Genomic DNA, 27,920 nt, shown 5'->3' on the forward strand with positions numbered 1-27,920 from the left:
CCCTCTCCTTTATCCTTCTACTTGGAATCTCTCTCCTTCTACCTGTCTCTGTCTGCTGAAATTGTGTTCATCTTTCCAGGTACATCCCTTACTTTTTCATCTTTAAGAAGTCCTCTCAGAAACCCCATAGGATATTTTCATGATATATACCATATTCCATGGTGTAATGTAGATTTTTAATTTTTAATTTTCTGAAGGTTTTTAATTTTCTGAGGGCAAGAGCTATAACCTAGTCATCTTCCTCTCCTAAGTGGGGAGTATCACCATGCCCTGACCAAGTAGCTATGATATGGGTACTAGCTCCATAAATGGACGAGCAGTGAGGAAAAAAGGAGATGATTATGGATGAATGAAGAATGTTAATAAGAGAAGTTTATTACACAGTGAAGCAGTGTTGGTAGCTCCAAAATCTCTCTTTTGGAAGGATTTGGGACAGCATCCTAATAAAAAAGGCCTGGAAGCACTTTATAAAAGGGAGAGAGAAGATCACATGTCAAACTAGAAGGATGGAGGTGAGAGGAGATAGGGCTCCAGAGAGGAGCAAGCCCCTTCTGTCCCCTTGAACTTCCTGCCAGTGCATGGGTTGCCCCTCATTAAATGTAATAGTAATTGTTGCTTTGGTGTAGTGAAATACATGTCTTGATGAAATTGCATTACACCATTTTTGAAAGAGAGAATACTCAAACATGTGTCACTTCTGTTTCTTGAAAGCAATTGTGATCCTGAACTATGCACACTTCTGGTTGGGATTATTTCTGTTTTTTACTGCCTGTTTGATTGAAGATGTGGCATGGAAAGCATAAGTTGAAGAGATGAGTGCAGGGCTCATCTATCCCTGGAATTGTCTTTCCCACAATCCCTGACCCAGAATATGAGCACTACAGGAATTCTGAAGAAATGGGTCTCTTGCTACCTCCTAGTAAAAGATTATTTTTGAAAAAGAAATGGTAAATCTAAACTTGTGCTTTATCTTGATATGAAAATATAGACAGCCATAGAAAAATTTAAAAATTAACTGGGCATGGTGGTGTATACCTGTAGTATCAGGTATATCAGTATCACTACCTGTGATCATGTCACTGCACTCCAGTCTGGGCAAGAAAGCAAGACTCTGTATCTTAAAAAAAGAAAAAGAAAAGAAAGGATATGTCATTATAGGAAAATATATAGACAAAAAGGAGCTTTGAGAAAACCTGTGAAGTCAGTAGGGATGCTGCCTTGTAAGGCAGAGTTTCTAAACTCCATCAAGTTGATAAAGTATGACTCAAAATTTATCTCTGTTTATACCTTAAACTGAGTGCTTGCTATATGATCACAAAGATCACAAATATGGCCCGGCTTCATATCCCATGCTTAAGAGAAAAACTGTGTATAGGTAAGGCACTTCAAATTAGAAGAGTGAAGTATTCTTCATTTTCTAAGCATCCCCAAATAGATATATTTACAATAAATTCTTCTAGAGAGGTAGCTCACAGGTCTATGAGAAAATCAATCACAAAGATGGCACTATTATGTAGGTAAAATATAAAATACTACTCAATTTTTTTCTTTCATGTTCTAAAATGTATTACTTCCAAAATGTCTTGTGTGCAATATAAATGTAGGGACTAATTTCCAAGATCATGTAAATTTTAATTTTATCCATGAGCAAAAAGACGGGCTGCTTAAAAAACATAATACTGATTGTTGTTTTTGGTGGTCCCAATTTCTCCTGCAAATATGTAGCAAATTCCTTGAAAATTGAGACTCTGGGCTGGGTGTGGTGGCTCACACCTGTAATCCTAGCACTTTGAGATGCTAAGGTGGGTGGATCACCTGAGGTCAGGAGCTCAAGACCAGCCTGGCCAACATGGTGAAACCCCATCTCTACTAAAATAAAAAAATTAGCCAGGCATGATGATGGGTACCTGTAATCCCAGCTACTCTGGAGGCTGAGATGGCAGAATTGCTTGAACCCAGGAGATGGCCATTGCAGTGAGCTGAGATTGAACCACTGCATTCCAGCCTGGGCAGCTGAGCCAGATGCCGTCTTAAAAAAAAGAAAAAAAAAAAAAGAAAAAGAAAATTGAGACTCTGGGCAAACACAATTATTTTGGGTTCCTGAGGTTAACAATTGAGACTTTAATTCAAACCTTACAGGTAAAGACATCAGATTCCATTTTTATCTCACCATTTCTCCCACAAGCATTGAGAATTTTTCTTTCCTGACAGTCAAGGATGTCTTTTGGGAAGGTCTTCATTTTGGCATTATCTTGACAACCAATGATATCTAATGCAAAGAGAGAGGGGAGAAAGAATATTACAGTCATATTTTCTTGTTTTTTTTCCCCATTCATTAAGTTTTTTCACTGTTCATGAAAAGTAAGTCATTTTAATTTCTTAAATGCTTTGATTTACCACTACTTCTATTTTCTTTTGTAAAACCATGTTCTGAAAATAACAGAGTCATAATCCTTTGGAAATAAAAGGATTATAGCCAGAAAAGCTGTTTTGTTAATCTAATGGATATACTGTATTAAAATATTAGTTCTGTTATTTGCTCTTTCAGCTGATATGCCCTATTGTGACACAACATAATCCCTTGCTAAATTTGTTCAGTTTTGCAAAGATAAGTTAGTTTTAGATAAATAAAGCGTAGTCTTGCCCATAGGAACAAACTGCTGCCCACTGCCTGGCATCACAGCCCCAGAACTCAGCTATTTCCAGGAGCCCACAGCATCTCATTTCTGGGCTGGGCTAGAAAGACCACTACTGAAGTCTAGAGGCACTTTTCTGAAAGGCATTTTTGTCTTGTTTTGTTGAGGGGAGCATGAAAGATAGTATATATTGGCGGCCACCTGGAGTATTTGCCCAAATTTGTAATCTCTATTTGATATCTAAGCTATACTCAATTTGTAATATCTATTTAATATGCTCAATTTGTAATATCTATTTAATATTTAAACCATACTCACCCCTCTCCTCAAAGACAAGAATTTGGTGAGTTTATTTGGGCATTTTCTCTTTGATCATGAGGCCCATATTATATCTCATATTATACTCCAAACCAAAAATATTTGTTGAGGCAAGTAAATTCATAGGCTTCTTCCAAGGAGAAGAAAGATGTTGTGAATTGTTTTCCTCTGAGAAGGCTACAGTGCTTCATGTGATTTATCTTTCTGAATTTGCAGCTTTAGAAAACATGTTTTTTCTTCACATACATTGAACAAAAATATTAATCCTGATTGTCTCCAACCACTCATCATTGGATATATGTTGTCAAATATTTCCTGAGGCACAATATGCTATGATGTACCTTTAAGTTCCCAGAATAGGTTTACAGTAGTGAGAGGGAACTGAGGAGCAGCTGAAGGTCTTATTTTGTGATAGCAACACATGTTGATGTTAGGGAGCTTCCAAGGTGATGCTGCTGTTCTTTCATCTTGAGTTTGGTCAATTTTTTCTTTTCTTTTCTCTTCTTTCTTTCTTTGTTTCTTTTTTTTTTTTTTTTTTTTTTTTTTTTTTTTTTTGGAGACGACGTTTAACACTGTCGCTTGGGCTGGAGTACAATGGCCTGATCTCAGCTCACTGCAACCTCCGCCTCCCGGGTTCACGCAATTCTCCTGACTCAGTCTCCTGAGTAGCTGGGATTACAGGCATACACCACCACACTTGGCTGATCTTTTGTATTTTTAGTAGAGACGGGGTTTCACTATGTTGGCCAGACTGGTCTCAAACTCCTGACCTTGTGATCTGCCCTTCTCGGTCTCCCAAACTGCTGGGATTACAGGACTGAGCAATTGTGACCAGCCACCTTCGATCAATCTTAAGGATGTTTTGTTTTGTTTTAAATTTTCATAGTCATCACTCTCTTTGGAAAGAGCTTTTAAATTCCAGGGCAAAGCAGGCCTACCTTTTCAAATATATTTCTTTGAGTGCTTAAGAAACTGAGTTGCTCCATCTTTCTGCACCTTCTCCATTTTTTTTCCCGCAGTTTTTCACTTGAATTTCAGGACCTGGCTGTTAAGAGAAAGTAAAGAGAACCAGAACGAGACAATTCAGTCACTTTTTTTTGGAGTCTGTCAACTTTCTGGATACAGACCCATTATTATTACAATATTTAAGTCAGATTTGGAACTCCATAAAATGCCTACACTATTGTCCTTTTAACCAAACTTTTCATGAGGAACCAAACCTATCTTTTATTAAAATAATTGACTGAGTATATGTGATACCTAGCTAATGAATATTTGTCTTAGAAGTATGAATTTTAAATTACCCAAAACTGTTTTAGAATCCCTTAGTTTATATTCACAGAAAATGTTTGCCTATGACAACATTCTTAAGTAAGCTGCTGTGTACCAGTTCTCATTTAGGAGAAATGTGTTAGTATTGCTTTATAAAACTAATATAAGCTCAAGGCCACTGAATACAGAGAAACTCATTTTCATTTATCTAACTGTATGTCTTGTACTTTGCCTTTGTTCAAACAATACAGTCCCCAATTCTAGAATGACTTTCTTTTCTTTTTTTGTTTGTTTTTGTTTTTGTTTCTTTTGTTTTGTTTTTTGAGACACAGTCTCTCTCTTTCACCCAGGCTGGAGTACAGTGGTGCAATCTTGGCTCACTGCAACCTCTGCCTCCCAGGTTCCAGTGATTCTCCTGCATCAGCCTCCCAAGTAACTGGGATTACAGGCGTGCACTGTTATGCCCAGACCGTTTGTTCCCCAAAGAAGACCACCAGAGTCCAGAGTCAAAGCCAAGCGGCAAGGATCTTTACTACAAGTTCGAACTTGGTCCCTCCATTCCACAGCATACAAGAGGGCCCCGAACAATGCGAGTGCTTGCTTTTTATAGCCCGATGTAAACAGGATATGTAAAGTTACAGGGGAACAAGGTAATTCTCTCGGTTACAGCATTACAATTGGTTAATATTATACATTTAGCATTTTTTAGTGGTTCCTGCTGCTTCCTTATCGGAGATTTCCCAGGTGGTGTTTTTCTGAAGTTTGAAAGAAATATGGAGGAATGTGTTTGTGCTGGGCTCAGGAAGTTAGGAGATATATGGGGGATGTGTCTCATTCCTTTCGTTCCCCCCTTCTTTTCAGGTAACTCTAGAGCCAATCTTGGGTCTTATAAGTCTGACTCTGTTTCAGCGTTTACAGGTTGGTATTGGGCTCTGAGGACCATGAGCTGAACGGTGTCAAGCCTTTCTCTGACAAACTGCAAAATTCTGTTAACAACACAAGGTCCTACGGTTAGCAGAAATAGTAGACTTAGCAGGGGTCCAAGGAAGGGGGCTAACAGAGAAAACATAGAGGAATTCCACCATTGGTCTGTAGCTGAAGCAAACTGCCGTGTTTTTACTTCAGCGCTTAACTTGCGTAACTGTTGGACTCGGTCTTTTACAAGCCCTGATTCATTTATGTAGAAACAACAGTCCTCTTTCAGAAACATACATGTACCACCTTTTTCAGCAGTGAGTAGGTCTAGGGCCCTCCGGTTCTGCAAGGTTACCTGGGCTAAGAACGTGAGCTGCCGCTGAAGGGAGGCAAGGGACTCAGCTGACTCCTCCATAGCAACGGCAAATTGTTGGTACAACTTGTTGCTTTCTATGAGGATGTGACCTAGGGCTCCCCCCGCTATCCCGGCCGCAATGAGGGATGCAGTGAGGGAGATTCCTGCAATGAGGGGGAGAAATATGGCTTGTGCAGGTCTCGGTCTAGGGACTGGGTGAATAGCAGTACTAGTCCAGTTACCGGTGTACCCTAGGAACTCGCCAGCAGTTAGTAGAGTCAACCGGGGAACTAATGTGACAGGAAGACACAGTAGGTTGGTAACAGAGGGACTAGATAGGTCCTTAGATAATGCCCCATTACACCAGAAGAATATGCCCGGCGGAGCCCTTAGGGTGATATTAGGGGGCACTGCAGTGATGCTGCAGAGGCTGGAATTGGTTCCTGAGAAACAGTAGGGAAACTTCTCCTGACTGGGGTTTAGGTATAGGGGCACGTTTAGGATAGGGGCATATGAGAGGTTTCGAAGGTTGTTAGCTTGGACAGAGGTAGAGGATCCCCATGGCAGAGGGACAGCGGTTAGCGGTGGACGCCCTAGGGTGGCACACAGAAAGCAGCCATACAGGCTGTGAAGTCCTGTAAGGTTAGCAAGCTCTAGTCCTTCCTGTAATAATTTTAACCAGGAGAAAGGATGTAAGTCTTGTGTTAGTCTGTTTTCCTGTCGTTGGATATTCCCGTGGACCAGGGGCAGTACCTGCACTAGGCCTCGCCACAGATAGAGGTGACTGCTAGGCCATGTGGAGGAGGGGGAGTAGTATACAGCCCCATGTTGAGGCGTGGTCCAACGGGAGTTCCAGGGGTCTCTAACTATCCATGTATATGAAAAGTCTCCATCCCGTCTACAATGGAAGGGCCACTTAGGGTCCAACTGTTCTTTCTCTCCCCAATAACGGGACCTATGGATGTTACAATAGTTATAAGGACAGCCGGCATCTTGGTGCCACCAATAGTGTTTACAATTGTATTCAGTCTGATCAAACTCAAAACATATTATTGGTGTCACTGGTTTGGCTATTTGAAAGCCAGTAAAATTTAGTAAAATTGGGCTATTGCACCCTGAGGAGGGGCAATCAGCACTGGCCAATAATTTCCCCGACTTATGAGGTTGTCCAGGGTGGGTTCGGTTTTCATAAAGCCAGAATCTCCAGACAAAGGGATTAGATGCTGGTTTGATGTTTTCCCCAGCGGCCACTAGGGCGGCTAGCGTTAGGGCTAGACTACCTAACTGCATGTTTGCAGTGAGCTATGTTGCTGGCGCAGGGTGAGTTTTAAGGGGTTGTTCTTAGCTCTGTCCACAGTCCATGTGGCCAGTGCTTCAGCTGCTGCCGTGATTGGTCCCAGAAGGTCGGAGGTTGGGTCCACTGGCTTGACGTGGGTGTAGTGGATCCACGATGCGATGCCTTCTACCTTCAGGGCAGTGGGTGTTGTCAGGAGTACCTGGAGTGGTCCCTTCCACCTGGGTTCTAGGGTCTCTTGTCGGTGTCGCTTAACCAGGACCCAGTCTCCCGGCTGGTACGGATGGGGTGTCGGTGGGGGACCAGTCTCATATAGTTCCTTCAGCTTGGGCCAGATTTCTTGATGAATTTTCTGCAAGGCTTGTAGGGAAAATAAGAATTCAGAGACATTTTCTGTTTCAGATTTGAGCAGATCATCTTTTAGACTGGGAACGAGGGGTGGGGGTCTGCCATACATGATTTCGTAAGGGGTAAGGTCTCTTTTAAGGTCCGATTCATCCTCTCTACCTGTCCTGAACTCTGGGGCCTGTAAGTGCAATGTAGTTTCCAATTTGCCCCAAGGATGGAAGCCAAATCCTGACTTACCTTAGCGACGAAGGCGGGCCCATTATCTGACCCTATCTGGATGGGGAAGCCATACCTGGGAAGGATATCTTCCAGAATTTTCTTTGCTACGACCTGAGCAGTTTCTCTTTTGGTTGGGAATGCTTCAGTCCACCCTGAAAAAGTATCTACAAAGACAAGTAAGTACCAATACCCGTACTTTCCTGGCTTTATTTCAGTAAAATCTACTTCCCAGTAGATACCGGGCCTGGTTCCCCTAAGTCTTGTTCCCACTGCAGCCTGGGACTGGGGGTAGGCGTTGTTAAGCTGGCAGACTTTGCAACTTGTCACGATGCTGCTGGCCATCTCGGCTGTATGTCTGAATTTGAGCTTAGAGCGTCTGATCAGGTCTATCATCCGCCGAGCACCCAGGTGGGTGGTTCGATGGATGTGTTCTAACACTTGTTGTCCTAATTTTTCTGGTAGGATGGTTTGGTCATTAGTATCAGTCCACCACCCATTCTGGATCTGTTTCAGGGGAAGCTTGTCAATCCACTGGAGATCTTGTTCTGAAAAATCAGGGAAATATGGCAAGTCCCGGGGGCCCGGGTCAGGGAGCTGGAGTGCAAGGAGTTGGCTGGGAGCCTTTGCCACATTTCTTGCAGTTTGGTCTACCAGAAAATTGCCTTGAGCAGTTGGAGTGGTTGGTTTCTGATGCCCTGGGCAATGCACAATGGCTAACTTTTCTGGCTTCCATAGCGCTGTTAACAGGGCTAGGATCTCTTGCTTGTTTTTTATCTCTTTTCCTTCAGCCGTTAGTAACCCTCGCTCCCTGTAAATGGCCCCATGTATGTGCGCCGTAGCAAAAGCATATTGGCTGTCTGTATATACTGTCAGCTTCTTCCCTGCCCCTAAGGTAAGAGCTTGGGTGAGCGCTATCAGTTCGGCCTTCTGGGCCGATGTCCCCGGGGGCAGGGGTTCCGCCCAGATTACCTCAGTCTCCGAAGTCACTGATGCTCCAGTGTACCTCTGGCCTTGATGTATGAAGCTGCTCCCATCAGTGAACCAGACGAGGTCAGCGTCAGGGAGTGGGCGGTCCTGCAGGTCCTCTCGAACTCCATGCACCTGAGCTAGTATCTCGGTGCAATCATGGAGTGGCGCGTCCAGGTCCGGGTTGGGCAGCAGTGAGGCAGGGTTTAAGGTCGTTGGGGGCAGGAAGGTTATCCTGATAGGATTTAGTAGTAGTCCTTGGTAGTGGGTGAGCTGGGTGTTACTTATCCATCGATTAGGTGGCTGTTTGAGTACACCTTCGATGGCATGTGGGGTAACGACCCGCAATTCTTGACCCATGACAAGTTTATCAGCACCTTGTACCATCAGAGCCATGGCTGCAATCATTTGGAGACAAGGGGGCCACCCGGCAGCCACTGGGTCTAAATTCTTTGACAGGTAGGCAACCGGCCTCCACCAGGGGCCTAAGTTCTGAGTTATTACCACCTTGGCGGCACCCTTACTCTCGTCCACGTATAAGTGGAAGGGCTTGGTGACATCAGGTAGTCCCAGTGCAGGCGCAGAGAGTAAGGCTGTTTTGATCTGTTGGAAAGCCGACTCGGCTTCGTCTGTCCAATTAAATGGCTGCTGCCCCCGTGTTGCCTGATACAAGGGTTTAGCCAGTTCTGCGAACCCAGGTATCCATAGTCTACAAAATCCCGCCGACCCCAGGAATTCCCTCACTTTTCAGGTGGATTGTGGCCTGGGGATCTGCAGAACAGTCTGCTTCCGGGCATCTGTTAACCAGCGCTGCCCTCCTTTTAGCAGGTACCCCAGATATGTTACTTCTGGCTTACAGATTTGAGCTTTCTTTGCCGAGGCTCGGTAGCCTAGATTTCCCAGAGCTTGTAAGAGACTCTTGGTCCCTTGAATACAAGCTTCTTGGGTCTCAGCAGCAACCAGGAGGTCATCAACATACTGTAGTAAAGTTATTTCAGGGTGTTTATGTCGGTACTCACCCAGGTCTTCATGGAGGGCCTCATCGAACAGGGTAGGAGAGTTTTTGAATCCTGCGGCAGCCTGGTCCATGTCAGTTGGCCACTTATGCCCCTTCCAGGGTCATTCCACTCGAAGGCGAAGAGCTTTTGGCTCTGAGGGGCTAAAGGCAAACTGAAGAAAGCATCTTTCAAATCTAAAACAGTGTACCATTGATGTTTAGGGTTTAGGGTACTCAGGAGGGTATACGGGTTAGGCACAGTTGGGTGTATGTCCACAACCCTCTTATTGATTTCTCTTAAATCTTGTACAGGTCTCTATTCTCCACTATTAGGTTTTCGTACCGGCAACAATGGAGTATTCCAGGGCGAGTGACATGGGCGAAGGACCCCTTGGTCAAGGAGCCGGCGGATATGTGGGGCAATTCCTTTCTTGGCCTCTAGGGGCATCGGGTATTGGCGTACCCGCACGGGGTCTGTCCCGGGCTTAAGTACAACAAGCAAGGCAGGACGGTGTTCTGCTAGTCCTAAGCCCCCCGTTTCCGCCCAAGCTTCTGGATATTGCTGGAGCCAGGTTGCTATGTCCTGGTCAGGGGCCGCTCGCTCCTGGTGGAGCTGGTACTCATCTTCTAGGGTTATAGTCAGGACGGACACGGGCCGATTGTGGGAGTTGGTCACAACGGGCCCCTCAGGGAGGAAATGGATCTGTGCTCCCATTTTAGTTAGCAGGTCTCTCCCTAATAGGGGACAGGGGCTCTCAGGGATGACCAGGAAAGAATGGGTTACATTCCTGGCTCCGAGGTTTACTGTCCTTTGTGTTGTCCATGGGTATTTCTTAACTCCTGTGGCCCCTTGTGCCCACGAGGACTTGGAGGATAATTTTCCATTAGTTTTAACTAGGACTGAGTGCTGTGCTCCCGTATCGACCAAGAACTGGACTGGGGACCCCTCCACTTGCAAAGTTACCCTAGGCTCGGGGAGGGGGTCTGAACCCCATCTTCCCTAGTCTTTGTCTTGAGTGACTAGTACGGGTGTAGACCTAGGGGGTCCCTGTCCTCGTTGTTTCTCTTTGGGGCAGTCTCTTACCCAGTGGCCAGCTTCCTTACAGTAGGCACATTGGTCTTTGCTCAGATTATCATGCCTGGGAGGCCGCCTAGGTTGGGTGTTCTCTGGCTGTAGATGCTCTTTCTGTACCACTGCTGCCAGGACCTTGGTCATTTTTTCAGTGGCCTTTATTTGCTTTTCCTCTGGAGTATCTCTGTTATTATAAACCTGCTGGGCTATCTGAAGGAGGTCCTGAATCCACTTTCCCTCTAAGTCTTCTAATTTCTGGAGCTTCCTTTTAAGATCTGGGGCTGCGTGATTTACGAAAGACATTATAACAGCTGCCTGACTTCCTGGAGCCTCTGGGTCTATGGGGGTGTACTGTCTAAAAGCTTCCATTAATCTTTCTATGTAGGTAGCTGGGCTCTCTGTCTTTCCCTGCAGAACAGAGTATACTTTAGCCAAATTAGTGGGCTTGAGAGCAGCTGCCCAGAGACCCGCCATTAGAGTCTGGCGATAAAGGCGTAGCCGTCCCCTACCTTCTGCCGTGTTGTAGTCCCACGCCAGCCTGGTCAGAGGAAAAGTCGCATTTATGAGGTCGGGGTTGGCAGTCGGTTGACCGTCGTCCCCCGGGACCAGCTTTCTAGCTTCTACCTGTATTCTCTCGCGCTCCTCTGTTGTGAACAAGATTCGGAGGAGCTGCTGACAATCATCCCAAGTGGGCTGGTGGGTGAACATGACACTATCCAGTAAAGCCATTAAATCTTTGGGGTTGTCTGAAAACCGAGCACTCTGGGTCTCCCAGTTATACAGATCACTGGTAGAGAATGGCCAGTACTGGAGCCTGGGGATTCCTGTGTCATCTGGGGGTCCTATTTCCCGAAGGGGTAAAGCCACCATGGAGTCAGGCGGCTGGGGGGGGCTAGCCCTCAAAGTGCGCCATCGTGTCCACCCCGCCGGCCCTTCAAAGTTACTTTCCCTTTCGGCGGGCCGTGTGTGCTGGCCGCCTCCCGTCCGCCTGCTCCCTCCCGCTGCTCAGCCCGGGGGGTGGGTCCGGGTGCGTTGGCCGCCTCCCGTCCACCTGCTCCTTCCCGCAGCTCAGGCCAGGGGGCTGGGGCCTGGGGCCCGGAGGAGTACGGAGCGGGTTCTGTGAACAGTGGGTCCCCACTTTCAGGTAGAACAGGATGGGGGGGCAGTTGGTTGCTTGGATTTTAGCGGCCGAGCAACCAGTGCCTTACAAGGTTCAGGGGCTAATTGGAAAGGTGACAGACAAGGAGGCGGGTTCTCAACAAGGTCCTGCCATATGAGGATATATGAGATTTGATCCAAGTGGCCCGCATGCCCAGGTAGGAAAATCTTGGACTTTACTCTAGTGATGACATCAAGTCGGAACGTCCCTTCCGGTGGCCATCCCACATCAAAGGCAGGCCATTCGGAGCAGCATAGGGTAATGAGCTTTCCCCTCCTGATTTCCAAACTAAGATTATGGCCCCTTGTTCTTACATCTTTGAAATTACTTGTAAGGAGAGATAGGGGAGTGCTCTGGGTATTACCCATCCTGTAATAATTTGTAGTCTCTTCCTGTAAAGGAATGTGGGTTAGAATCCCTGTGAAGGAAATCTGACATTAATGATATCTAGTCGCAAGCGCGCTTTGGCAGCCCGGGTCAGAAACGGCTGCTGCTCAGATTGCAAACGTGCTCCGGCAGCTCAGATCACGAGCGCACCCTGGCAGCCTGGGGCAGAAACAGCTGCTACCCAGATCGCAAACGCGCTCTGGCAGCTCAGATCTCGAGCGCACCTGGCAGCCCGGGTCAGAAACAGCTGCTGCCCAGATCGCAAACGCACTCTGGCAGCACAGATCGCAAGCGCGCTCCGGTAGCCCGGGTTAGAGTCAGCTGCTCGGATCGCAACCGCCCTCCAGCAGCACAGATCGCAAGCGCGCTCCGGTAACCCGGGTCAGAGTCAGCTGCTGCCCAGATCGCAAATGCGCTCCAGCAGCTCAGATCACAAGCGCGCTCCGGTAACCCGGGTCAGAGTCAGCCGCTGCCCAGATCGCAAACGCTCTCCGGCAGCTCAGATCGCAAGCGCGCTCCGGTAACCCCGGTCAGAGTCAGCCGCTGCCCAGATCGCAAACGCGCTCCGGCAGCTCAGATGGCAAGCGCGCTCCGGTAACCCGGGTCAGAGTCAGCCGCTGCCCAGATCGCAAACGCGCTCTGGCAGCTCAGATGGCAAGCGCGCTCCGGTAACCCGGGTCAGAGTCAGCCGCTGCCCAGATCGCAAACGCGCTCCGGCAGCACAGATCGCAAGCGCGCTCTGGTAACCCAGGTCAGAGTCAGCCGCTCGGATAAAAATCAGACGAGAGCCAAGGGACGTCTCCCACTCGTCTCCAATGGCTGTCATATAGCGCGTCCGCCAGGACTGCGCCAGCTTCAGTTTCAGACCTCGCGAGTCACAGATTCAGGTTCAGAACAGACACAGACAGACAAACGGAGACGAGCCGGCTCACCTATCAGTAGATCGATCCTAGTAGATCCGTTGACCAGGGGTCTGGTGGGCTTGGGGAATCCTGGACGAGCCCCCAGATGTTATGCCCAGACCGTTTGTTCCCCAAAGAAGACCACCAGAGTCCAGAGTCAAAGCCAAGCGGCAAGGATCTTTACTACAAGTTCGAACTTGGTCCCTCCATTCCACAGCATACAAGAGGGCCCCGAACAATGCGAGTGCTTGCTTTTTATAGCCCGATGTAAACAGGATATGTAAAGTTACAGGGGAACAAGGTAATTCTCTCGGTTACAGCATTACAATTGGTTAATATTATACATTTAGCATTTTTTAGTGGTTCCTGCTGCTTCCTTATCGGAGATTTCCCAGGTGGTGTTTTTCTGAAGTTTGAAAGAAATATGGAGGAATGTGTTTGTGCTGGGCTCAGGAAGTTGGGAGATATATGGGGGATGTGTCTCATTCCTTTCAGCACCACCACACCTGGTTATTTTTTGTATTTTTTAGTAGAGATAGGGTTTTACCATGTTGGTCAGGCTAGTCTTGAACTCCTGACCTTAGGTGATGCCCCCATCTCAGCTTCCCAAAGTGCTGGCATTAAGGGCATGAGCCACCATACCTGGCCTTTATTTTCTTATTATAATCTCAGATAAGCAGTTAAATGGAAATAAGAGAAAATGAGCTATTTCTATATACAAATAGGCCTTGATTTTTTTAACTTTCTAACTAAACTAATTTATTTTGAAGCACATTATATTTACATTTTCATCCATGTTTAGAATTAAACACTTTGACTGGCTATCCTTGCATACAAAAGGAGTCCAGGAAAAAAATTTCCAAAACAAAAAATGGAAAGTAAGATCCTAAATCAATCAATTTATTTTAAAAATCTCTAAGAACCTGGAAATGCTCTTAGGTAGACTGAAGAGTCACAAGTCTCATACTCATTTGTCAGTAGCCACAACCCTACTTTGTCCCTTCTGTGGTCATCTGTCCCCTTGATGTGGGATTAAATGAAGCCTGGACCACTCAGGGGTAAGCCATTTTCAGATAATGGGGCTTACTTTGTCAAAGTTGTGATGCAGAACACACAAAATCCTGGCTCCTGGTGAGACTTAAGTGATGTGCCAGTGGCTAATGCTTAACAACTCACTTGATGATCTATGAATATTAATGTTAGGCCATTCACTTGTAGATTTCAGACAGGGAATATTTTAGAACCTTTTTTCTCCCTAATTCATGCCTTATGAGATAAAATGTGCTTGAGAACACTGTTTTAAATTACCAGCACCCCTTCTACTCAAGTGCTACATGCAGAAAGAGAAGTCAAGTCATTCCCAGCATTGCAATGCAGTATTCTCCAATAGCAGCAAAGTTTCCAGGCTAGCTCACAGGGGCTAGCCTAGTGGAAATATTAACAAATTGCTGAATAACTCTCGTATATGGATGCAATTTCATCCATTGAGACCATGTACAATGCCTGGGAGCATAGAGATGCTCAGACCATTGCCCTCTGAGGACTTGTTTTGAATGAGAGGCAACAAACAGCTTCCACAGTGGATCGGATTCTCTTTGTTCTTGGCCTAAGATGTAGATTATAAGTGCCCAGCCTTCCTATTTCTCCTTGTACCTGTGCAAGCTGATGGCTCACAGCAGGTGGGGCACACATTCAGTGGCCTTGTTAGTCTAGCTTTAGAAGTCCATAAGATAAAAGGCAAAGTTTGAGTTCCCAAATAATTCATAATAAACAGCATATATTTTAACAACCTTTTTGACTGTCTTTTTTCCAACAAAAGACATTTTCTCATCTATTGTTTAAAATAAAATTCCACAGGCTCTGCTTTGACCTGCAGTATTTTATCTATCCTGAGTCTCAGGACACTGTCGATGGAATTAATGTATAATGTGTTAAGGCCTGTGTGACTTTCTCTTGTTTACTTTGGGGGAAAGGATGCCAGGCACATATGCAATGTCTCAGTGCTAATGCTCTATGATGGATTAACTCAAAGCATTGGGAGATGACTCATATTATTGTAGCATGCTTTCCATTATTGAAGGTGGAGGGTGGGTGGTGGTAGAATGTGATTCTACAGAAAAGGTCCACGTCTTCAGAATGTTCTCCTGGCACTTTTTATTTTGAGGCAAATGTGCTCAGTTTTTGTTCTCATTCTGTCTTTTGAGTTCTGATACCCAGCAGGATTTTCACATGTGTTTATGTTGAAATTAAACCAATGCAAAAATTTTTACCCGATATGTTGCTAATTCCTGAGCCTATTCTATTTACAGTTTTTTCCTCCTGTATAACCCATATCTTATTAAATGTCTTTTCTTCTTCTAGATTGTTTTCAATAGCAGCTCAATTTTAGTTTTATTCAGTCTCAATTTTAGAAAAACCCTGAGATTAGCCAAATATTTGAACATTGTTAGGTATTAATCAGTTTAATCAGAAAAAAAGATATAGGAACACTTCCTACAGTTCCAGAAGAGTGAGCTGTACTAGCTGAGGGTTATTTAATAACAAGTAGTATTTCATCAAAGCTTACATATGTGGACACTAATGATGAGTCATCACCAGAGGAAGATGAAAAATCTGCAGTCTGTATTTGTGTTGATGCCACTTTTCAGGGCAAAGGTTTTGCATCCAGACCATGCACTCTACCATCCTAAATCCATGGGTGCTGTGCCAGTGGCTGTTTTCATACCAAAAATGGAGGGAGAAAATGGGATAACTCCTGGGCTCTCTGACTGCAGTAAGGCCAAGGACGAGGGAACCAGCATCTGTTCACTAGGGTGAGGATTTAAAGCATCTTCTGAGTTTTCAAATCCTACCAAGAAAAGCTTCAGAGGCAGACCTTGAGTCTCTTTGAACTCCATCCTGTCTTTGAATGACTGGGCTCTTCAGCAGGTCTACAGATGTCTAGTTCTTTGTGGGGTGGTGGTAACTCTTGACATTTATTGTCCAGATCTGATCTGCAGCACTTAGGATGCCTCCAGCCTATGGAGATGGAGTATACATCATGCATGTTCACTGTACATGCTACACCACTTCTCAAGCCTCAACCTCTATCAAAGGGCTTTTGGGAATGGCCCAAGATGGGAGTAACCTCTCTTTTCAGCTGCGTCAAATTCTTACACTACGTTCTTTTGTTTTTTTCCTCATAATACAAGGCCAAGCACATCTGCAAAAAAGACATTGCTGGAGGAGGTGCAAGAGCTGGAAACCAAGTTTCCTGTCCTGGGAAAAGCAGTGGTGTGGAAGAGCAGTGGAAAGAGGTAGGGAGCTTCATCCCAATACCTACAGAAAACAAATTCTCCCAGTCCCTTTCTCTGTTTTTCTATTTATACATTTTTTTTCGCATATTGGTTTTCTATAGAAGCATAACATGCTCAGTTTTAAGCATTTTTGGTTATACTCAAATTTAAGTTGCACTCTTTCAGTGGCCACATGAAGTCTGACTTTCTGGGTCACTGGGTCTGTCTCTAGGTAAGAATGGGGGTTTTATTGGGTTTAGAGGTGAGCAAAACTATCCATGTGCCAAAAAATTGATGTCATAGCATTATTATCTTAAGGTGGAAAGGTGTAGGTTTAGCAATATTGTTGGGGAAACCAGCCCCACACCACCCAGCCCCACACCACCCAGTGGGTACCCCCAGTTTGGTGGAGACCAAGGAGTTAGAAAGAGACAGAATAAGCATTTAAAAGGTGGGTCCAGGGGACCGGAGCATCAGAGGCTTGCTCACTGCCCAAAGCTCTCGGGCTCCACCCAATTTATTGCTTTACAAGATCTTTGTTCTTAGGGCAGATGGGAGGGGTTGGAAGGGATGAGGAAAAGGATTAATCAGTGAAGGAGAACTCAATAAGATGCATAGCAGAGGTGGCTTCTGTGAATTTCCTTGAGCAAAGGCATGTGTCTAAACTACTTAAGATCTTTGACTTATCGGGACTGAAATGGATGGGAGTGGGTTTCAGGAGGAGCCAAGATGTTTGATTGTACTCCACTGCCTCAAGGGAGTGTTACCTCCCTGAGCAACCTGTGGAATGTCGCTGAGTGGTTATGCTCTCGGGGCATAAAGACATGAAGGCCATAAGGAGACTTTTCTCCTGAGAGGCCGCCCATGGCTCCCCATGGGTATCTCACACAGGGGAGACCAACTCATCTGACACCCCAGAAACTCTCTTTCCCACAAGTCTTCCACAGAGGAGTTAAATCCAAGCCTTTGAATTTCAGACTCAATTATTGTATCCAAGGATGAGTATCACACATGAAGGTTTGCATGTGAAATAATTCATGTTATTATTCATTTAAATCTTGTTAATCCCACTTCAGCATATCTAGGTGAGGGAGTTTTTTTTAATTAACTAATATTTCTGCTGGGGTTGAGAAGGATCGTGTGAACTTTGGAACAATATTGCTTCTTGCATTCCTAATTGCTTATGAATATCAGCCTGCCTGCCTTCCCTGCACGTAACAGCTAGGCCTGTGCATAATTTTTGTTTCATCACATATGTTAAGACTGTCTTAGAGTGTACTCTGTTAATATTTCTATACCACCAAGAAAAATTTTCCTGGCCTTGAGAAAAATTTTCAGAATACTAAAAACCCATTGCTGTATTAAGGATATGGAATGTCTAGAATATTTTGAATATCATTCTATAAATGCTTAGAAGGAAATCTGTAAGTAACTTCTAATGAAACACATATCTAGAAGTAAAATATTTATAGAGATTTCCACTTTGTGTTTTATATTTTATTTCTACCACATTTTAACACAATAAAGAAAGCTTTTTTTGTTAAAGAGAATCCAAAAATTTTGAGAGGCTTTAGAAATATAATTTCAAATAAATATTTTAGGAAGGAGATTATGACATATAGTTGAAGTTGTAGATTTTTGATTACATTAAGTACACTTATTAAGCATTCATTTTATAGCACCTACGCTAGTCACTAAAAAGTTATCAGTCTTAGCTGGGCGTGGTGGTGCATGCCTGTAATCCCAGATACTAGGGAGGCTGAGACAGGAGAATCACTTGAACCTGAGAGGTGGAGGTTGCAGTGAGCCAAGATTATGCCATTGCACTCCAGCCTGGGAGGCAGAGTGAGACCCTATCTCCAAAAAAAAAAAAAAAAAAAAAAAAATTACCAGTCAACAACACAAAAAGCACTGTATTCAATAAAATTAAAATTGTCAATATGTGGGGATACCGGTCTGATTTTACTGTAAGTGTATATACAACTGCTACATGTGAGTGAGGCATGCACAGGATTGTTTTATATTTCACTTGGCTTAAGCACATGGCTCAGAACCTACTAGAGTTTTAAGGACCTACAACATTCTTTGGGACCTGAAAAAAATATTTATAGGCTCCAAAAATTGGGGAGCAGGAAACCTTTGCATAATAAAACTAAGAAACACTTAAAACACTGTAAAATGAATATCAGTTGTAATAACTGTTAAGCTTAGGAAGCACAATGAGTTTATCATATTTAGAAACAATTCACAGGCTTTCTTATATCTCAAGAGTTCTCAGGTATACACAATTGCTGAGCAAGCATAAGCAATTTCTAAGTAAAATGAGAATTTCAGAGTGCCCCAAGTTCTAAAACTCCTTGAAAATATTATACAAGAAAACATTACATAAGGCTGAAATCGGGTGTTGGCCTGCTGGGCTCTTATCAGAAGACTCTGGAAAGAAACTTCTTCCATGCATGTTTATGCTGTTAGAAGAATCTATTGCCTTTCTTGCGTCTATAGAACTGAGGTAACCATTCCTTACTGGATGTCAACTCCAGGACAGGGGACACCTTTATATCCTAGAGGCTTTTATAAGGACTTTGTATTTGTCCCTACATCTTCAAGCCAGCAAAAATGAGTTGAATCCTTCTCATACTTAGAATTTCTCTGACTTCCCATTCTGCTGCATGTCTCTTATTTTCTGTTCTGCCACATCTTCCACTGGCTTTGTACCTTCCCCTTCTGCTTTTGAAGGCTCATGTGATTACATTGGGTCTGCCCAGATAACGCAGGATAAAATCCTTATTTTAAAGTCAGCTGACCAGTAACCTTAATTCAATCTGCAAAGTCCTTTCACAGCAGAACTTACATACAATTACAGTGTTTTATTAATTTACCTCGGGATAGGGAACTGGGGGTTTCTTGAGAATTCTGCCTACCCCAAGAAGATATTCTGGGCTCCTCTCTTTTATATAGAGTGTTGTTTCTTCCTCATATTTTAAAATTCCTCCTCTTAGGTCCTTAATCATTGAAAATACTTATCTTATAATCTTTATTTGCATTGTTATTTTATAAGACCCTTGGAGGGCAGTCTAAATGTTTGTGTCTGTTAATTTGTGATCATAGGGATTGGTTCCCTTCATGTTTCCTTATGTCTGATTGTAAATTTATTTCAGCCTGGGTTGAGGTTTTGTGTTTACTCTACCATCTGACTCCTTATGTTAATTTAATGTTTGGGACTAATCAAACCAGGCACATAGTGTAAATTCAAACCCAAAATCTATTTGAAAGCAAACCTATTTACATTATTATAGCACACTCTGTACCTCCTCTCCAGAGCATAGAGCAAACTGGACAAGCTTTATTATTGTCTCCCAATGTCGTGGTTTGGGGTTTGTGATTTCTGTGCATGTGTGTTTTTTTGTTTGTTTGTTTTTGTTGTTAAATGTTCTACCCTTCTGCTGAATGTGTACCCCTTTGAAAGTTTCAGCCATATGAACAGGGTCTCATCAGTTTCAAACTTTCATTTATTAGAAGCCTGAAATCTTTGTGTTTGGAACATTCAAACCAAAGTCCATACATTATTGAGACAGGATAACTTCTCTAAGGCAGCCTCTTTGAGCTTTAAGTTTTAAGGTATCCATTTTATTTCTGACCTCTAAAGATTTTTCTTAGTTTCTTAGGGACTCAGGTATTCATTTTAGGTAATTTTAATTAGGATAGTTTTTAGGTTGTCTAGTTTTTCTTTTTACCAGAAACAGAAATTCTTTCAGTGATTTATTTTTCAAACCAAGTTTTATGACCTCTACAACTACAACTCCACTCATGTCAGGAATGACTTTCACATTGCCAAGTCAGTAAATATTTTGTCTTGATCTTAGGCCACATTTCATCAAAAACGTGTTCATTGAGATATTCCTGTTAGAAATACTTTTTGCTTTAATATTCTAATATTTTTGCTTTTGTAACAGTGTGCTTAGCTTGGCTTTCCTATTTTTTCTTCTTTTACTTCACTTTAATCTTTTCAGGACTACATGTGCAGGTCTGTTATATAGGTAAATTAGTGTCATGGTAGTTTGTTATACAGATCATTTTATTCCCCTGGTATTAAGCCTATTACCCATTCATTTTTTTTTCTGATATTCTCTCTTATCCTACCCCACCTTCCACCTTCTGATAGGTTCAAGTGTTTGTTGTTCCCCTCTATGGGTCTATGTATTAACGTTTAGCTCCCACGTATATGTTAGAACATGTGGCATTTGGCTTTCAGTTTCTGCATTGGTTTCTTAAGTGTAACAGTCTCCAGTTCCATCCCTGTTTCTGCAAAGGACATAATTTCATTCTTTTTATGGCTGCATAGTATTTCATGGTCTTACTATTCTGACAATTTTTAGTTTTCCCATAGCTTTGTTGTATCCTAAATTGTATAAAAATTCCTTGGACGTTTGCTTTTCTCAGTCCACAATTTTATCAGATTTTAATACTTAAAATATTTTTTCTCCAATATGACAATGGCTACTGAAGTGATCTCCCTGACTCTACTCCTCTGTTGTCTTTCAAGGAATTGCCCACCCTGCAGTCAAAGTGATTTTCTTTTTGAGATAAAGTTTCACTGTTTTTTTTTCTTTTTTTTTTTTTTTTTGAGATGGAGTTTTGCTCTTGTTACCCAGGCTGGAGTGCAATGGTGTGATCTCGGCTCACCACAACCTCCACCTCCTCGGTTCAAGTGATTCTCCTGCCTCAGCCTCCTGAGTGGCTGTGATTACAGGCATGTACCACCATGCTTGGCTAATTCTGTATTTTAGTAGAGATGGGGTTTCACCATGTTGGCCAGTCTGGTCTTGAATTCCTGACCTCAGGTGATCCACCTGCCACAACCTCCCAAAGTGCTGGGATTATAGGCATGAGCCTCCGTATCTGACCCAAAGTAATATTATTGATACAGGAGCTATGTAGAAAGAAATAATTTAAGCATATAATGAGGGATAAAGAGTCATTGACAGAGCTTCCCTTCTAATAAAAAGCAGCCCAGAAAATTATTTCTTTTTTCTAACAAAGAGCAGCCTGAAAAATTGAGCTGCAGACATAGATAAACATACTGGAAGCTTGCATGGGGCAATGCTGGCAACTATGCCAAGAGAAAAATGCTACCTGGGGGCCACACATAGTCAACATGGAGGTTCCATCTTCCCTTTTGTTACCATGTTTATAGGAACATAGAAATGGGCAACATGTCACAGCTTAGGCAGATAACCTGCCTGCATAATAAAAGATTAAAATGGAGCTACCAGAGATTCACCTTCTATGCAAATGGCACACCTGGTCTAACCAGTTTTTATGTCCTATTCAAATCAGACACTGCCTCCTCGCCAGCTGATCTTTAAAACCCTCTGTATTTTGCCATAGACAGGCAACCCATTTTTCCAGGACAACTCTTTGCAGCAGACAGCTATTCTCTTTCTTTTGACCTCCACTCTCAATCTCACTCTTTGTGTGTCTGCATCCTAGTTTTACATGGCCATAAGATAAGGAACCATGGGTGTTGGGTAAGTATAGCAGTGGACCCCAAATCTCTACTTTTATTTTGAGGTCTTTGCTCCTCAATTTTAAATTGTAAAATCAAACTTAAAACTGGGTATCTGATGGCCAGTTAAGAGGCTGGGTATCTGATGGCCAGTTAAGAGATGGCCAGTTGTGCTCACTACCATTCTCAAGATGCAGGTGAGGTGACAGGTTTGCTGTGGAATGCTGAGCAAATCCCCCAGTGCCCTCAGGATGCTGGGAATGTTGGTTCTGTTTTGAACGGATTAACTTTCACAAAGAACCTTGCCGTCCTGTGGGACTGGAGGAGATCCAGAGGCAGTTCCTGGCCAAGGCTACACCCCAATGTTACCCAAAGGCTTCTAGATGTACTCTTCCAGCCTCTTACTGCTCATTAGTCATCAGCAACACAATCTCCAAGGTTTTTTCATCAATTTTTTTTCTTTCCTCTCCATGACCACCATGTCTCCTGTCCCCTCTTTGTATACAATGCTGCAAACATTTTTACAGTTAAAGGAAATAATCATATCAGGCAAGATCAGCAATTCCACAGTAACTGGGCATATAGCTTAAGAGATTTCCATTTTTGTGATTTTTCTAGGAACAGAGGGTCTCCCCTCCCCTACCCAGTGAACATCTTTTTCTCTATCCTTTGTCTGGAAAGTACACGATATTTCAAGACCTACAGTGCCACCCAGTGGAATAGGAATCCTCTCCAACAGATACCTTGTCAGGCCTTTGCTGGAACACTGTATTTTCCCAATACTATTCCCTTTTTGCACCCCTCAACTATAAACCAAGCTTTATGCCCCATCCATGAATGGGAAAACTCAACAATGAGGAGGAAAATGTCTCCCAAAACCAAATTTTGTGTCAATAATTTCCCTTCAACAGAAAAACTGCCATTTGGTCACTACATGTTTTAAAGGCACCTGTTCTACTTCCTGTTACAACAATACTTAAATAATAAGGGGATTTCATGTAGTAAGGATGCTAACCAGAACCACTGCCTAAGAATATATACTTTAATCTGGGGTATAATAACAGCATATAGAGCACAACTCAGTACTCTCGCTCCATTAAGGGGCCTTGCCCACATACAACTATTACATAGTCTGTCCTGAGAGCCATCTATTGGGAAGCCACAGAGATCACAGAAGTCTAGAAAATCAAAGGGAAATCGCCAACAGAGGACTAAAGTTGAATTGGTAAGTGTGACTAATCCCATTGCTTAGTTCCCCCGGATCCATGTCTGAGGGTGATGTCTGCATCCACTTTAATGGATGCTGGGGCTCAGGGAATCAAGGAAAGAAACAGTTGAAAGGATACCCCCATTGGCACCTCCTTTACCCTGGATCATTCCAAAAGAAAGGAAGGACACTAGGCCGGGTGCAGTGACTCACACCTGTAATCCCAGCACTTTGGGAGGCCAAGGCAGGTGGATCATGAGGTCAGGAGATCCAGACCATCCTGGCTAACACAGTGAAACCCCATCTCTACTAAAAATACAAAAAATTAGTCAGGCATAATGGTGGGGGCCTATAGTCCCAGCTACTAGGGAAGCTGATGCAGGAGAATGGTGTGAACCTCAGAGGCAGAGCTTGTAGTGAGTCGAGATCACGCCACTGCACTCCAGCCTGGGTGAGCCATCTCAAAAAAAAAAAAAAAAAAAGAAAAACAAAAACAAAACAAGAAAAAGAAAGAAAGGAAGGAGACTAAAGGGATACCTTTTTCTCACTTCTCTTTTTAGATGGGTAACAGACTATCTTCAGCCTGTACTCCTCTGGAGTGCATTATGAAGCATTGGGACTCCTATGACCCCAGGACTTTGAAGAAAAAGTGGCTAATTTTCTTTTGCACAAAGGTATGCCCTTCTTATTAGCTTGAACTAACCTGACTTTGGAGGGAAGCCTTGATTTTAATACTATCCAAAAATTAGATCTTTGTAGATGAGAGAGCAAATGGGTCAAGGTTTTCTATGTACAGGTTTTCTTTGCCCTGTGAGACAACCTAGACCTTTGCAAACATTGCGCAATTGACCCAGCTCTTTTAGCAGTCATATCAGGGAGGCACAAAGGAAATAGTTCTCCAAAACTAGAAAGGCAACTTCTAGGAGAACCATCTGAGGGAGCAATCTAGTGTCCTAGCCCCTTCTGTTCCCCTTATTCAGGTCCCCCTCTAACCACACCATAGGCTCTTCCACTTCCACCATATCCAAAACTTCCCACTCCTCCAGCTTTGCTCTTAATCATATGGGAAATGTCCAATGAAGGTGATGCCACTAGCGTTCAAGTTCCCTTCTCATTTCAGGACCTTAGGCAAATAAAGGGAAACTTAGGCCAATTTTCTGATGACCCTGATAGCTATATAGAAGCCTTCCAAAATTTATCTCAGGTGTTTGACCTCTTGTGGAGGGACGTTATGCTGCTCCTAAGCCAAGCTCAAATGCTGCTGAAAAACAGGCAGCTCTACCGACATCAGAGGAATTAAAGATGAGCAATATGTCTCTTCTAGTAGGCCAAAAAGCAAAAGAGAAAATAGGTAAGGACAAAAAAAGGGAAAACACCATTCCCAATAAAAAGAGAGGAAATAACTCCTGACAACCCTCATTAGAACCCCAATGACTTCACAAATAAATGGAAAAGAAAACGCTTTTTATTGTGCATATTGGAAGGCCTGTGAAGAATTAGTGCCAAACCTCTTAGTTACTCTAAAATGTCCATGACAGACAAAAATCCACATGAGAATCCCACAACCTTTATGGCAAGGCTGAGAGAAGCACTAATAAAACATACCTCCATATCACCTGAAACAGTTGAGGGACAGCTAATTTTAAAAGACATGTTTATTACACAGGAAGCTCCTAATATTAGAAGGAAACTACAGAAGGAGGCTACAGGACCAGAGACCACCTTGGAAAATCTCTTGAGGATGGCCACTTTGGTATTTTATAGAAGGAACCAGGAGGATGTCCAGGAGAAAGAGAGGAAACACAGAGAAGGACAGGGGCTGTAGTAACTGCTTTACACACATGCAAGATCCAGGATCCCTGAGGTGCATCTGCTATTTGCTACCAATGTGGCAAGTCAGGGCACTTTAAGAAAGATTGCCCAGGGAGCAAGAAGCAGCCATCTGGACCCTGTCCAGCACATGGCAGTGACCACTGGAAATCAAACTGCCTCCAGAGATGGAGGTCACCATGTCCAAAACTGGTTTCACCAATGGTCCAGCAGGACTGATGAGAGCCTGGGATCAGACCCCCAGCTCCAGTGGTTCAAACTGCCATTATTGCTCAGGAACCCTGGTGATTCTGGAAATTGAAGGAAGGAGGATGAATTTCTTTCTGGACACTGGAGCCAGTTTTTTACTTCTCTCTAATCCAGGCCTCCCCTCTTTCTGTAGCATAACCATGATATTCATCTCAGGAAAGATTCTAACCTGATATTTTTCTCAACCACTTAGTTGTAGTTTGGGAGATCTATTATTTACACATATCTTCTTAATCATGCCTAAAATCCCACTCCTTTATTAGGTAGAGATATTTTAACTCACATGGGGTCAGCATTCTTATAGCCCCAGAACAAACTCTTTGTTTCCCCCTGGTGGAAACTAATATCAATTCAGAAGTGTGGGCAATTCATGGAAGAATAGGTCAAGTTATAAGCACTAGGCCAGTCCAGATTCACCTTATGGATCCCAGTTTTTTGAGGGGTTTAGGCGATAGTTAGGACAATATTCCCTAAAGCCAGATGCTAGGAAAGGGCTAGAAGCCATTATTAATAACCTGAAAATGCAGGGCCTCATCAAACCCTGTAACAGCCCTGCAATACAACTGTCCCAAGGAACACACCTTTTTTGGGTCATTCTTTCCAAGGCTTTACTGTGGCTTTACCCTTCAAAGTTAGGGCTGAACCCTTTTGAAATGCTATATGGATGGTCTTTTCTTACAAATGATTTTATTTTAAGGAAAGAGACCTCTTAGTTGGCTTAGCATATAACCCCCTAGCTCACTTTCAACAAGGATTAACACACCTTAGACAGAGAAATCCACCTACATAATAAAAGATTAGGGTGGGAGTTACCAAAGATTTGTGTTCTATGCAAAGGGCACACCTGGTCTAACCAGTTTTTTACACCCTATATAAGTCAGACACCACCCCATCACCATCTTATCTATAAAACTCCAGCATTTCACAACAGACCACCAGTCAATTTTTCCAGACACCTGTCTGCAACAGAGAGCTATTCTCTTTCTTTTGCATGTTAAACTTCTGCTCTCAACCTCACTTTTTGTGTGTCCATGTCCTTGTTTTCCATAGCTGTGAGACAATGAAACTCGAGTGTTACTCCAGACATCGAAGCTATTTTATTATGAAAGCATACTTCTGATTATGCAGTCTCCTGCTTAAATTTTTTAAATGGCTTTCCATTAGAATGAAATTTAAAAGTCCTTTATGCCCTGAAAGCCTACACCAATTGACTCCTAGCTTCATCTGTGAGTATCTTATTTCTTTTCTTACTTTACCATAATGACTGTATCAGCTAGGGTTGATTGTTGCATAAGCCACAGAAGTAAATTCTGTGCAATTTAAGCAAAAAGGGGGAATATATTACCTATTTCTGCTTGTTGCACAGAATTAAGTGCAATGCCTGTCTCGTAATTCTGGAAGGACAGAAATAAGCTTAGTTTTAAGAGTTAGATGAACAAGAATTAACTAATAGGCTTCATTTTACTACCATTGGACTAACATAGGTCTGACCATTTTCTGCCCTTTTGAGTACATGTTTAAAGTTTAAACACCCAAGAGAAACTATTATTGTCTTGGCATGGGTCACATGTTCAGCCATGGGCCAAGAGGGTATGAAATGTGGGAGGCACAATTCACTGATAGAAAATATAATGCTATTTGGGAAAGAATATAATGCTATTTGAAAGGAATTCTGAGTAAGTAAAAACAACAGAAATTGTTTCTAAGGATTTCTTATTAGTCGATGCGTCACTTTTGCAGAGATACCTGCTCTAAACTGTTAATCTCAGTGGTCATCTTTTAAAATTCTGTCAAAGCACATTTCAACTTTTTGTTGGGAACAGACCCCCCAAAATTTGGCCATAAACTGGTCCCAAAACTGGTCATAAACAAAATCTCTGCAGTACTGTGACATGTTCATGATGGCCATGATGCCCATGCTGGAAGGTTGTGGGTTTACTGGAATGAGGGCAAGGAACACCTGGCCCACCCAGGGCAGAAAACTGCTTAAAGGCATTCTTAAACCACAAACAATAGCATGAGAGATCTGTGCCTTAAGGATATGCTCCTGCTACAGATAGCTAGCCAAACTCATCCCTTTATTTTGGCCCATCCCTTTGTTTCCCATAAAGAATACTTTTAGTTAATCTATAATCTATAGAAACAATGCTTATCACTGGCTTTCTGTTAATAAATATGTGAGTAAATCTCTGTTTGAGGCTTTGAGCTCTGAAGGCTATGAGACCCCCAATTTCCCACTCCACACCTCTATATTTCTGTGTTTGTGTGTCTTTAATTCCTCTAGCGCTGCTGGGTTAGGGTGTCCGTGAGCTGGTCTCAGCAACTTTTCATGATAACATTAACATGTGTATGATTTTATAATCTCTATTTCCTTCACTTTAAGTTTCATAAAGGCAAGAATGACATCTATTTAGTTTTTTCTGTAGTATTATTACATCTATTATTTTATCTGGACATAAAAGGCACACATGATTTATATAATACTGTAAAATAAAGTAAATTATGCAAAATTTTACTGATGTAGTCAATTAAACGACGTTAAAATAAGAGAATTTTATAATGGAATAGAAAAATGTGTTTGTTAAAAATAAAAAGAACTGAAAATTCTGTATTTGGTATATAGGCAATTATATAGAAGAAAACAAAACCACAGACTATGCACTAAAATGCTTGAAAAATACTTTATCACTTTTTCATTTATGAAGCTTAGTTTTGATAGACACAAAATTCTTGGCTGGCTTTTATAAGGTTCCAAGCTAAAAGCAGGAGGACCCCAATCCCTCTGGTTTGTAAGGTTTTTGCTGAGAAATTAGCTGTTAGTCTGACAGGTTTTTTTTTATATATATATAGGTTACCTGATACTCTGTCTCACAGCTCTTAAAATTCTCTCTTTCACATTGACTTTTTTCAGACAAACAAGTGCTGGGGGAATTTGCCACTTCCAAACCAACACTACAAGAAATGCTAAAGGGAGTTCTAAATTTTAAAACAAAAGCTTGCTATACAGCAAAAT

General features: G+C 42.9%; 1 long non-coding RNA gene across 1 annotated transcript in view; it reads left to right on the forward strand.

Annotated features, from left to right (window-relative positions):
• Positions 1–804: 804 nt before the first annotated feature.
• The window catches only part of LOC135964939 (uncharacterized), a 50,971-nt gene continuing 23,855 nt past the window's right edge, over positions 805–27,920 (forward strand). The window contains exons 1-3 of the long non-coding RNA XR_010577681.1: positions 805–947; positions 14,698–14,761; positions 16,032–16,136. This is a non-coding gene — a long non-coding RNA (uncharacterized lncRNA). The remainder of the gene's footprint in view (positions 948–14,697; positions 14,762–16,031; positions 16,137–27,920) is intronic.

Source organism: Macaca fascicularis, chromosome 9 (assembly GCF_037993035.2).
Source record: "Macaca fascicularis isolate 582-1 chromosome 9, T2T-MFA8v1.1".
Classification (NCBI taxonomy): Eukaryota; Metazoa; Chordata; class Mammalia; order Primates; family Cercopithecidae; genus Macaca; species Macaca fascicularis.